An 11026-nucleotide genomic window follows, 5' to 3' on the forward strand; every position below is an offset into this window, starting at 1 on the left:
ATTGTCCCACCAGTAAGCGGTGCTTATAGCTGAGAACCCTTTGGGATAAGGCAGAATGCCTCGGTTTTATGTCCCTATATAAAAATAGCAAAAAAGTTCAAATGATTGAGTGACAGGTTGGCGCAAGATAAAATCTGTGTCTCCGCTGCGTCAGCACAATTGACAGAGCGTGCCGCAGTGTGTCTAGGGGGGGCTATGGAAAGCCACTGAGGCGGTTAAGTACGACTCCTTTGGGTTTCCCATAACAAGAGGGAGACATATTTTTTTACGTGAGTGAATAACGTGATACGTCTTCGCCTGTAATATTTGATTTATTAGGGCAGGGTCAAGTTTACCAGTCGGGCCCTGGTGAGGACGCTGTGTTAGAGGCCTCCTTACTACTCGTCTGCTGTTGCTATTGTGGGTGCTCTGCAGGAGTGTCTGCCCTATGATGAGGTGTGTGAGGTTTTCATCCTGACATTGACTGACACTGAATTGATTATGACCGAGCTTTCTCCAGAGCCTGGAGAGGATGTGCTCTGACACTTTCCCCGGACTTGGAGAAAAAATGACTGCACAGCTAAATGTTCCTGGATGTGGCACAGAAGTTGTGTCACTGCTGGGGGGTCAGGATACGACCCCAGTGTCCACTGCATTGTTCGGGGGAGAGAATGCTCCCCTACCTGCTTCAACAAAGGCCCCTGCGGGGAAGTTTGTGCCCCTGCATCGCCAAAAGGTTAGTGGACAGTGTTTAGGGGCAAAGTGTTCATCTGCCTCGGGGAAACTGCTATGATGTTCCTTTATTTTCTCCGCCAATCTATATATTCACCAAATGGACATTTTACATTTTACATTTTAAGTCATTTAGCAGACGCTCTTATCCAGAGCGACTTACAAACTGGAAAGTTCATACATATTCATCCTGGTCCCCCCGTGGGGAATGAACCCACAACCCTGGCGTTGCAAGCGCCATGCTCTACCAACTGAGCCACACGGGACATAACATGTTGGTCAATACAGTTGAAGTCGGAAATTTACATACACCTTAGCCAAATACATTTAAACTCAGTTTTTCACAACTCCTGATTTAATCCTTGTAAAAAATCCCTGTCTCACATTCTTTTTTAAGAATGTGAAATGTCAGAATAATAGTAGAGAATAATTTATATCAGCTTTTATTTCTTTCATCACATTCCCAGTGGGTCAGAAGTTTACATACACTAAATTAGTATTTGGTAGCATTGCCTTTAAATTGTTTAACTTGGGCCAAACGTTTCGGGTAGCCTTCCACAACCTTCCCACAATAAGTTGGGTGAATTTTGGCCCATTCCTCCTGACAGAGGAATGGGCCAACAGAGTCAGGTTTGGGCCTACAGAGTCAGGTTTGTAGGCCTACTTGCTCGCACACGCTTTTTCAGTTCTGCCCACAAATGTTCTATAGGATTGAGGTCAGGGCTTTGTGATGGCCACTCCAATACCTTGACTTTGTTATCCTTAAGACATTTTGACTCACAACTTTGGAAGTATGCTTGGGGTCACTGTCCATTTGGAAGACCCATTTGCGACCAAGCTTTAACTTCCTGACTGACTCCAAACATAACAATGGTCATTATGGCCAAACAGTTCTATTTTTGTTTCATCAGACCAGAGGACAATTCTCCAAAAAGTACGATCTTTATCCCCATGTGCATCACAATGTAAATGAAGGCTGTATTTGTTTCAATCCTGCCCACAAAACACAAGTAATCATCAATTCGGAGTGCAGCTGCATACGACCTGATCGCAATGCGTATCGTAAATTTGTGTTGACTTTGGATATCCCTGTGGATAGGGACCATCTGTAAATTACACAATGTACATGGGACAATATGTTAAAATACTATCGCTCCAAACCAAATATAAACTGTAGACATTCATATACAAATATTGAAAGCATGCAACATGAAAATATTGTCTCATTTACATTGTGTAATTTATTGACGGTCCCTAACTAGACCCGGAGATAGGCTATCCATAGTCAATGTCAGGTCGCACGCCAGCAGGCTGAAGGAAATTGGCTAAATAATTTGGCTAACACTTCCCACCTGCGAACACAGACGAGACACGCACATCAAACCACACCCCAAAACCAACTCACGTCAGTCATGGCCGCTAGCATTTCGTAATGAACCAAACCTAAAACGAGGCCATATCAGGAAGTGCAGTTGCCCTTTAAAAACAAACTAATGACATGTTGCACCTCCAACGTGCTACCTTTAAAAGAGCCAGGAGGAGGCCACATGAGAACAGCAGGTCAATGGTGCACTTACAACAGCAATTTCTGAACGCCGTGTCTCCCGCTTGCTAGCGTAGTAACGACTACCTAGCGGCTTCCCTGTTTCATCTACTGCTGTTCACTGGACCCTATGATCACTTGGCTACATAGCTGATGCCTGCTGGACTGTTCATTAATCACTGTACAGCATTTTGTTTATTTTGTTTATCTGTCGTCCGCAGCCTCGAACTCAGGCCCTGTGTGTAGTTAACTGACCCTCTCTGCCCATTCATCGCCATTTTACCTGTTGTTGTTGTCTTAGCTGATTAGCTGTTGTTGTCTTACCCGTTATTGTCTTAGCTAGCTCTCCCAATCAACACCTGTGATTGCTTTATGCCTCGCTTTGTCTCTCTCTATTGTCAATATGCCTTGTATACTGTTGTTTAGGATAGTTATCATTGTTTTAGTTTACTGCGGAGCCCCTAGTCCCACTCAACATGCCTCAGATACCCCTTTTATCCCACCTCCCACACATGCGGTGACCTCACCCAGCATAACTAGTGCATCCAGAGATGCAATCTCTCTTATCGTCACTCAATGCCTAGGTTTACCTCCACTGTACCCGCACCCTACCATACCCCTGTCTGTACATTAAGCCCTGAATCTATCCTACCACGCCCAGAAATCTGCTCCTTTTATTCTCTGTCCCCAACGCACTAGACAACCTGTTTTGATAGCCTTTAGCCATACCCTCATCCTACTCTGTTCCTCGGGTGAAGTGGAGGTTAAAACTTTTTAGGGATAGGGGGCAGCATTTTCACTTTGGATGAATAGCGTGCCCATAGTGAACTGCCTCCTACTCTGTCCCAGACGCTAATATATGCATATTATTATTACTATTGGATATAAAACACTGAAGTTTCTAAAACTGTTTGAATTATGTCTGTGAGTATAACAGAACTCATATGGGAGGCAAACTTCCAAACAGGAAGTGGAAATTCTGAGGCTGGTTGATTTTCAACTCATTGCCTATTCACATCCCAGTAAGATATGGATCTGTTCGCACTTCCTACACCTTCCACTAGATGTCAACAGTATGTAGAACGTTGAATGAAGCCTCTAGTGTGATGTGGGGCCGGATGGCAACTTATTGAGTCAGTGGTCTGGCAGAATGCCAGTTCCTGGTCACGCGCATTCCTCATGATATCGCCTTGCGTTCCATTGCTTCTGTAGACACAAAGGAATGCTCCGGTTGGAACGTTATTGGATATATATGATAACAACATCCTGAAGATTGATTCTCTACTTAGTTTGACCAGTTTATTCGACCTGTAATATAACTTTTTGAAGTTTTCGTCCGAGTTCGCCTGGACCGGCGCCAGCGTTTGGACATGTGAACTAAACGTGCTAGCAAAAGTAGCTACTTGGACATAAATATTTGACATTATCGAACAAAACAACAATTTATTGTGGAACTAGGATTCCTGGGAGTGCATTCTGATGGAGATCATCAAAGGGAATATTTATGATGTAATTTCGTATTTCTGTTGACTCCAACATGGCGAAGAAATGTTGTGTATATCTGAGCGCCGTCTCAGATTATTGCATGGTGTGCTTTTTCCGTAAAGTTTTTTATTTTTAATTTTTTTGAATCTGACACAGCGGTTGCATTAAGAACAAGTGTATCTTTAATTCTAAGTAAAACATGTATCTTTCATCAAAGTTTATGATGAGTATTTCCCGTTATTTGATGTGGCGCTCTGCAATTTCTCCGGATATTTTGGAGGCATTTCTAAACATGGCGCCAATATAAACTGAGATTTTTGGATATAAATATGCACATTATCAACAAAACATACATGTATTGTGTAACATGATGTCCTATGAGTGTCATCTGATGAAGATCAAAGGTTAGTGATTAATTGTATATCTCTATTTCTGCTTTTTGTGACTCATATCTTTGGCTGGGAAAAATGGCTGTGTTTTTTGGACTTGGCGGTGATCTAACATAAATAAATATGTTGTGTTTTCGCTGTAAAATATATTTTTTAAATCGGACACGATGGGTAGATTAACCCAGGCCCTGCGTGTCCCCAGGCACTCTAATTTGTTGACTTCTGTAACCGTAAAAGCCTTGGTTTCATGCATGTTAACATCAGAAGCCTCCTCCCTAAGTTTATTTTACTCACTGCTTTAGCACACTCCGCCAACTCTGAAGTCCTTGCCGTGTCTGAATCCTGGCTTGGAAAGGCCACCAAAAATTCTGAGATTTCCATCCCCAACTACAACATTTTCCGTCAAGATAGAACTGCCAAAGGGGGAGGAGTTAGCCTGCAAAGTTCTGTCATATTTTCCAGGTCTATGCCCAAACAGTTCGAGCCCTGTACACAATATGTGAATTGATTTTCCCCCATCTATCTTCAGAGTTGGTTCTGTTAGGTGACCTAAACTGGGATATGGTTAACAACCCAGCAGTCCAACAATCTAAACTAGATGCCCTCAATCTCACACAAATTATCAAGGAACCCACCAGGTACAACCCTAAATCCGTAAACATGGGCACCCTCAGATATTATCCTGACCAACTTGCCCTCCAAATACACCTCCGCTGTTTTCAATCAGGCTCTCAGCGATCACTGCCTCATTGCCTGCATCCGCTATGGGTCCGTGGTTAAACAAACATTCCTCATCACTGTCTAACGCTCTCTAAAACACTTCTGCGAGCAGGCCTTTCTAATCGACCTGGCCCGGGTATCCTGGAAGGATATTGACCTCATCCCGTCAGTAAAGGATGCCTTGTCGTTCTTTAAAAATAATTTCCTCACCATCTTAAATAAGCATGCTTCTTTCAAAAAATGTAGAACGAAGAACAGATATAGCCCTTGGTTCACTCCAGACATGACTGCCCTCGACCAGCACAAAAACATCCTGTGGCGGACTGCACTAGCATCGAATAGTCCCCGCGATATTCAACTTTTCAGGGAAGTCAGGAACCAATACACGCAGTCAGTTAGGAAAGCAAAGGCTAGCTTTGTCAAACAGAAATTTGCATCCTGTAGCTCTAACTCCAAAAAGTTGAGGCACTAAAGTCCATAGAGAATAAGAGCACCTCCTCCCAGCTGCCCACTGCACTGAGGCTAGGAAACACGGTCACCACCGATAAATCCACGATAATCAAGAATTTCAATAAGCCTTTCTCTACGGCTGGCCAAGCTTTCCTCCTGGCTACCCCAAACCCCGGCCAACAGCTCCTTACCCCCCGCCAGTACTTGCCCAAGCCTCCCCAGCTTCTCCTTCATCCAAATCCAGATAGCAGATGTTCTGAAAGAGCTGCAAAACCTGGACCCGTACAAATCAGCTGGGCTAGACAATCTGGACCCTCTCTTTCCAAAATTAACCGCCTCCATTGTTGCAACCCCTATTACTAGCCTGTTCAACCTCTCTTTCGTATCGTCCGAGATCCCTAAAGATTGGAAAGCTGCAGCGGTCATCCCCCGCTTCAAAGGGGGTGACACTCTAGACCCAAACTGTTACAGACCTATATCTATCCTGCCCTAACTTTCTAAAGTCTTCGAAAGCCAAGTTAAAAAACAGATCACTGACCGTTTCAAATCCCACCGTACCTTCTCTGCTGTGCAATCCGGTTTCAGAGCTGGTCATGGGTGCACCTCAGCCACGCTCAAGGTACTAAACGATATCATAACCACCATCGATAAAAGACAGTACTGTGCAGCCGTTCTCCATCGACCTGGCCAAGGCCTTCGACTCTGTCAATCACCATATTCTTATCGGCAGTCTCAACTGCCTTGGCTTCTCAAATGACTGCCTCGCCTGGTTCACTAACTACTTCTCAGACTGCCTCGCCTTATCTCAGCTCACTGGTCACCATAACAACACCCACCCGTAGCACACACTCCAGCAGGTATCTCACTGGTCATCCCCAAAGCCAACACCTGCTTTGGCCACTTTTCCTTCCAGTTCTCTGCTGCCAATGACTGGAACGAACTGCAAAAATCGCTGAAGTTGGAGACTTATATCTCCCTCACTAACTTTAAGCATCAGTTATCTGACCAGCTTACCGATCGCTGCAGCTGTACACAGGCCATCTGTAAATAGCCTATCCAATCTACCTACCTCATCCCCATATTATTTTTATTTACTTTTTTGCTCTTTTACACACCAGTACTTCTGCTTGCACATCATCATCTGCTCATCTATCACTCCAGTGTTCATTTGCTAAATTGTAATTACTTGGCTACTATAGCCTATTTATTGCCTTACATCCTCACGTCATTTGCACACACTGTGTATGGACTTTTTCTATATGTGTAACTCTGTGTTGTTGTTTGTGTCGCACTGCTTTGCTTTATCTTGACCAGGTCGCAGTTGTAAATGAGAACTTGTTCTCAACTGGCCTACCTGGTTAAATAAAGGTGAAATTAAATTATTTTAAAAATGTAATCAGCCAGGGGCAACTGGTAGGGTAGAGGATGATTTAGGTGACCCAGACACCGGCCCAAAACAAGTTAAGCTACCCCAGTATCCCCTTGAACGTTTAGGATTGCAAAACTAAAAAGACATACCAGACAAGACAGAGACAGCAACAGAAGAGTAGATGGAGAGACACCAGACAAGACAGAGACCGCAACAGATGAATAGAATATGATGGAGGGACACCAGAAGAACAGAATAGGCCATAACAAACAAAAGAGGATAGACAAAGGAGACAGTAGCAAACAAGAATCTGAAAGAGCAACAGACAAGACACAGAAAAAGTGGGGGACAGATGGAGAGTGAACAGAACACATAGTAGACTATCACTTCAAGCTGCTCTATATATTCTAAATTAGTTGTATTTATTTATACAATTTATAACAGGTGAAATACAGCCTGTGAAAATATAAAACATGGATTACAAAGAATTTGAAGGTGAGGTGAAAAGGCCTGTGAAATTACTATTAAAACAATTGTTTACTTTTACAAGGTCAAGACGAGAGAGGAGGGTAGACAAGAGACAGCAACAGACAACAAAGAGAAAGTGATGGAGAGAGGCAGAGTGGTGAGCACACAGTAGACCATAACTTAAATCTGCTCTATGGATTCTAATTACTGCACAGTGTGTGTGAGAAAGGGTGTTTGGGTACGGTGGGATTATTTAATCAGTTTGGCTCAGAGGGACAGGTCAGAGTCTATCTGAAGTTGTTGAGTGGTTTTTGGCAATACACTGTATATGTATGTGTTCCAGAGAAGAGAGACCCACAGTAGCTATTATAACTGAGTACTGGCAGTGTCTGCTGTGGCAGGTGGGAAGGTGCAAGTTACCTGAAAAATATAAACTCTCTCATTGTTGTAATTTCTCTTCCCAATTCCCAATCTCAAAGTGCACCACATTCATGCATTTTACTGATGAAATTCCCATTTCTTTTTTGACGGGGGAGATTGCCCCCGGACCCCCCAACCGGCTTTGGGCTAAGCACCAAATATCTTCAAATCCTAGAAACACATTTGCAATTTCAACTGCCCCCTTAGTGACTTTATCCTGGCGCTGGGTCGATCTGGAGAGATCAGAAATCGGTTAGCATAAATCTGGTGATCTGATGGACTAGACACTTTGAAAAATCTGCAAATGATGAAGCAAATCAGATTGACCCACTTGCCACGATGCTGGTTTGGGTGGCTGCCAGCCCTGCCCCTCTCCCCCACGTCACAGTGGTCCCTCCCCACAGAAACCAGGGTGTCACTCTATGCCTGAGAATCTCAGCAAGGACACAGAAGGAAAAGCCTGCCTGTCCTTTCAGACCTAGCATCGAGTCAATGTGTTTAACAATGAGAATGCTAGGTTAGTTTAAAATTGGTTTTATTCAAAAGGCTGGCAAGTTAGTTAGATGATTAAAAATGGTAGACTTACTGCTGACTTTCATAGAGCCAAACGCCGAGGGCTGCGGCACTGGTTTGCAGCTCTCTGCGAAGGAGGTGGTTCTGGGCCGACCAGACATGGCAATCCCCGAATCAAATACTGTCGACTACGTGAGTGTAGATGTCTTGGTAGGTTTATCTTTCTAAACCTTTGCATCCAAAGAATAACAGTTCCTTAATCTGAATGTTTGATTATTCACAATATGATATTTAAATCAACTCCTCTGTCCACGAGCCTTGACAGCCGTTATTTAGTCTATCAATCACCCTTTTTCGTCCACTAACAGTAATTCAAAGCATCCTATTTCCCTTTGAGCCCTCGTTTTCCTTCAGTTGCTAGGCCTTGGAGAGACGTCTTCCAACTAAAATAATCATGAAGCTGGCCTCCGCAATAAACCCACTGCACTGCTGGTTTGATTTCTCTTACGTGGTCACAGTTGAACACAAAACGACAAAAGTGAGACGATCAGACATGGGGAATGGTTGCTGTATATTCCTATAGATGCAGGGCCATGCAGTTCCTCTTTATATTCCGATGTGAAGACTCAATGACCCGACCGCCATGGCTGCTCGCTCTCCTACCCTACAGACAATTCAAACGGAAAAATCTGCCAGTTGCCCAATCAATATGTGAACGATTTCTACGGCCCTTCAAATTTGTCCCAACTACATACACGGCGACGTCCAAATACGGTTCTTCTAGTATCGGGTATTGAGGAAACCCTGTGCGTTTCGTTCTTCGGGAAGTGGCAGTCCAAGCCTGAAATTCTTCTTTATTCCTTCCTCCTCAGCTCGCTGTCTTTGTCACTACGGACCTTTGTAACGCTATTTGCGTAAATTGTGAGCCTTGGTTTTATGTGTAGATGCGCGTGGCGACAGGGTTACGCAAATAAACCACTGTAGAGAATCTGAGAATTGTGCACGCGCAAGGGTGAATCTGAGGTAGCCGATTCAGCCAATCCGAAACGTATCCCTTGGCGATGGGCAGATAGCCCGTACTGTACACCAATAAGGACGCTGTTCTTGTAAAACACATGGCATAATGTTCCTGACACCGCCCCTGGTGTTCAGAGGCTCGTGTCCGTGCGTTATGGCACTGGGAAAATGGGCGGGGTAGTCAGAGAGATTGATAGCAGTCTCAGCCAATCCAACTGAGGGACACACTACTTGCACCAATGGCTAAACAGCTGCTACCGACCGTGCACCGGTAGCAAAGTTGCAATGCGGGGATTCAATTAATCTCACCCAGACGCCCGAGGACGCGTGCACCGTTAAAAGTTGATTGCATTTGATTTGAAACCGGGCAGCCTCCCGGGCGTGAGCGAACAGGGAAGTCGGGTCAAAACAGAAGTGCTGAAGCACAAGCAAAGTAATGAGTAGGATTTTGTGTTTTCCCATGCAAAAGTTAATGCTTTCGATAAATGCGCTTTATCTTCCTTCCCCAATGAAAACTAGATAGAAAATGCGAACATTATTTGATGGAAAACATATGTTTTATGTTTCTGGAGGATCCACCATGCTGCATTGTTGACAAAATGACCGAGCAGGTGCAGATTACTGTTGGATTTGAGAAGGGCGCTCCTTCCTCCCCGTTTTGTCACGATGACGTGACGGGTTGGGCCAACGTAAAAGATCTCCCTCACTGTTGCTATGTCAACTCTTGCAATCTACCCAATTGCATGAGGCAGGCGACAACTGATACTTTTAAACACAACCCATGACAGTCAAAGGAGAGTGGTTCCATTTTACTCTCAGTTGATACTAAAACATTTCTCTAATATGTGTGTGTGTGTGCGAGCGCGTGTGTGTGCCAGCCAGAGGAAAGATTAAACAGCAGTAATTATGCCAATAAAAGACAACACTCACACACAGCAATTAGACCTGCTCTGGGTCTGACTGGGCCACCTGCAGAAACACACACACACACACACACAAACAAACACACACACACACACACACACACACACACACACACACACACACACACACACTGTATCTCCTACCCTTTCTGCATCTCTCTCTGACTGGGTGTGCAGATTTTCCAGCTGTGGGTATTGATTTCCACACATAATGTTTGTCATTGTGTGTGCGTGTGCGTGTGTGTGTGTGTGTGTGTGTGTGTGTGTGTGTGTGTGTGTGTGTGTGTGTGTGTGTGTGTGTGTGTGTGTGTGTGTGTGTGTGTGTGTGTGTGTGTGTGTGTGTGTGTGTGTGTGTGTAGTCGGAGGGTAAGGGATCATTGGCTATTATTATGTCATTACAATGTCATTACATTAGTAGGCCTACAGTATGTGAAGCCACACACACACACACATTATGCTTATCCTCATTAAGGCTGTAGAGCCCAGGTCACCGTGATTGGTACACTATTATACACAATATGTGATCTTGAACATAAAACCATCTTGAAGGATAGAAATGAGTCATCCTTGATGGTTGCTCCACAGGAGAACCCTACTCAAGTCACCTGCTGTCTAAGAAGTTAAAGGGGCTTATGTGTGGTTTATGTGTACTCTTTTATGTATTTTATGTTCATCTGAGGATGCTGTATCAAAGGGAGTTTTTTTCCCGGTGTGGTCTTTCAGCAGTGATGAAGCAGGAAAAAGAAGACCAGCATCAGAAACAGAGGCAGTAGTACAGAAAGTATGGGAGATGCTGCTTTCTCTTTAAGCAAACACTTCCCGGGGCGTGGGAGCGCACACACACACACACACACAAATCAGTGTATTAAAGACAAACTGGGATGAAAGAGCCTTAAGGAATGAAAGGAGAGAGATGATTGAATGCGAGAGAAAAAAGCACTACCTCTCTAAATGTTTTGCTCTTCTTTTGTCTATCTCAGGTTGGTGCTATAAGGGAATTATGCAACATAAAGAATGT

General features: G+C 44.1%; 1 pseudogene; it reads right to left on the reverse strand.

Annotated features, from left to right (window-relative positions):
- The window catches only part of LOC111959337 (glycogen synthase kinase-3 beta-like), a 41660-nt pseudogene extending 32644 nt beyond the window's left edge, over positions 1–9016 (reverse strand).
- Positions 9017–11026: the final 2010 nt, after the last annotated feature.

Source organism: Salvelinus sp. IW2-2015, linkage group LG36, assembly GCF_002910315.2.
Source record: "Salvelinus sp. IW2-2015 linkage group LG36, ASM291031v2, whole genome shotgun sequence".
In the NCBI taxonomy this organism is placed as follows: Eukaryota; Metazoa; Chordata; class Actinopteri; order Salmoniformes; family Salmonidae; genus Salvelinus; species Salvelinus sp. IW2-2015.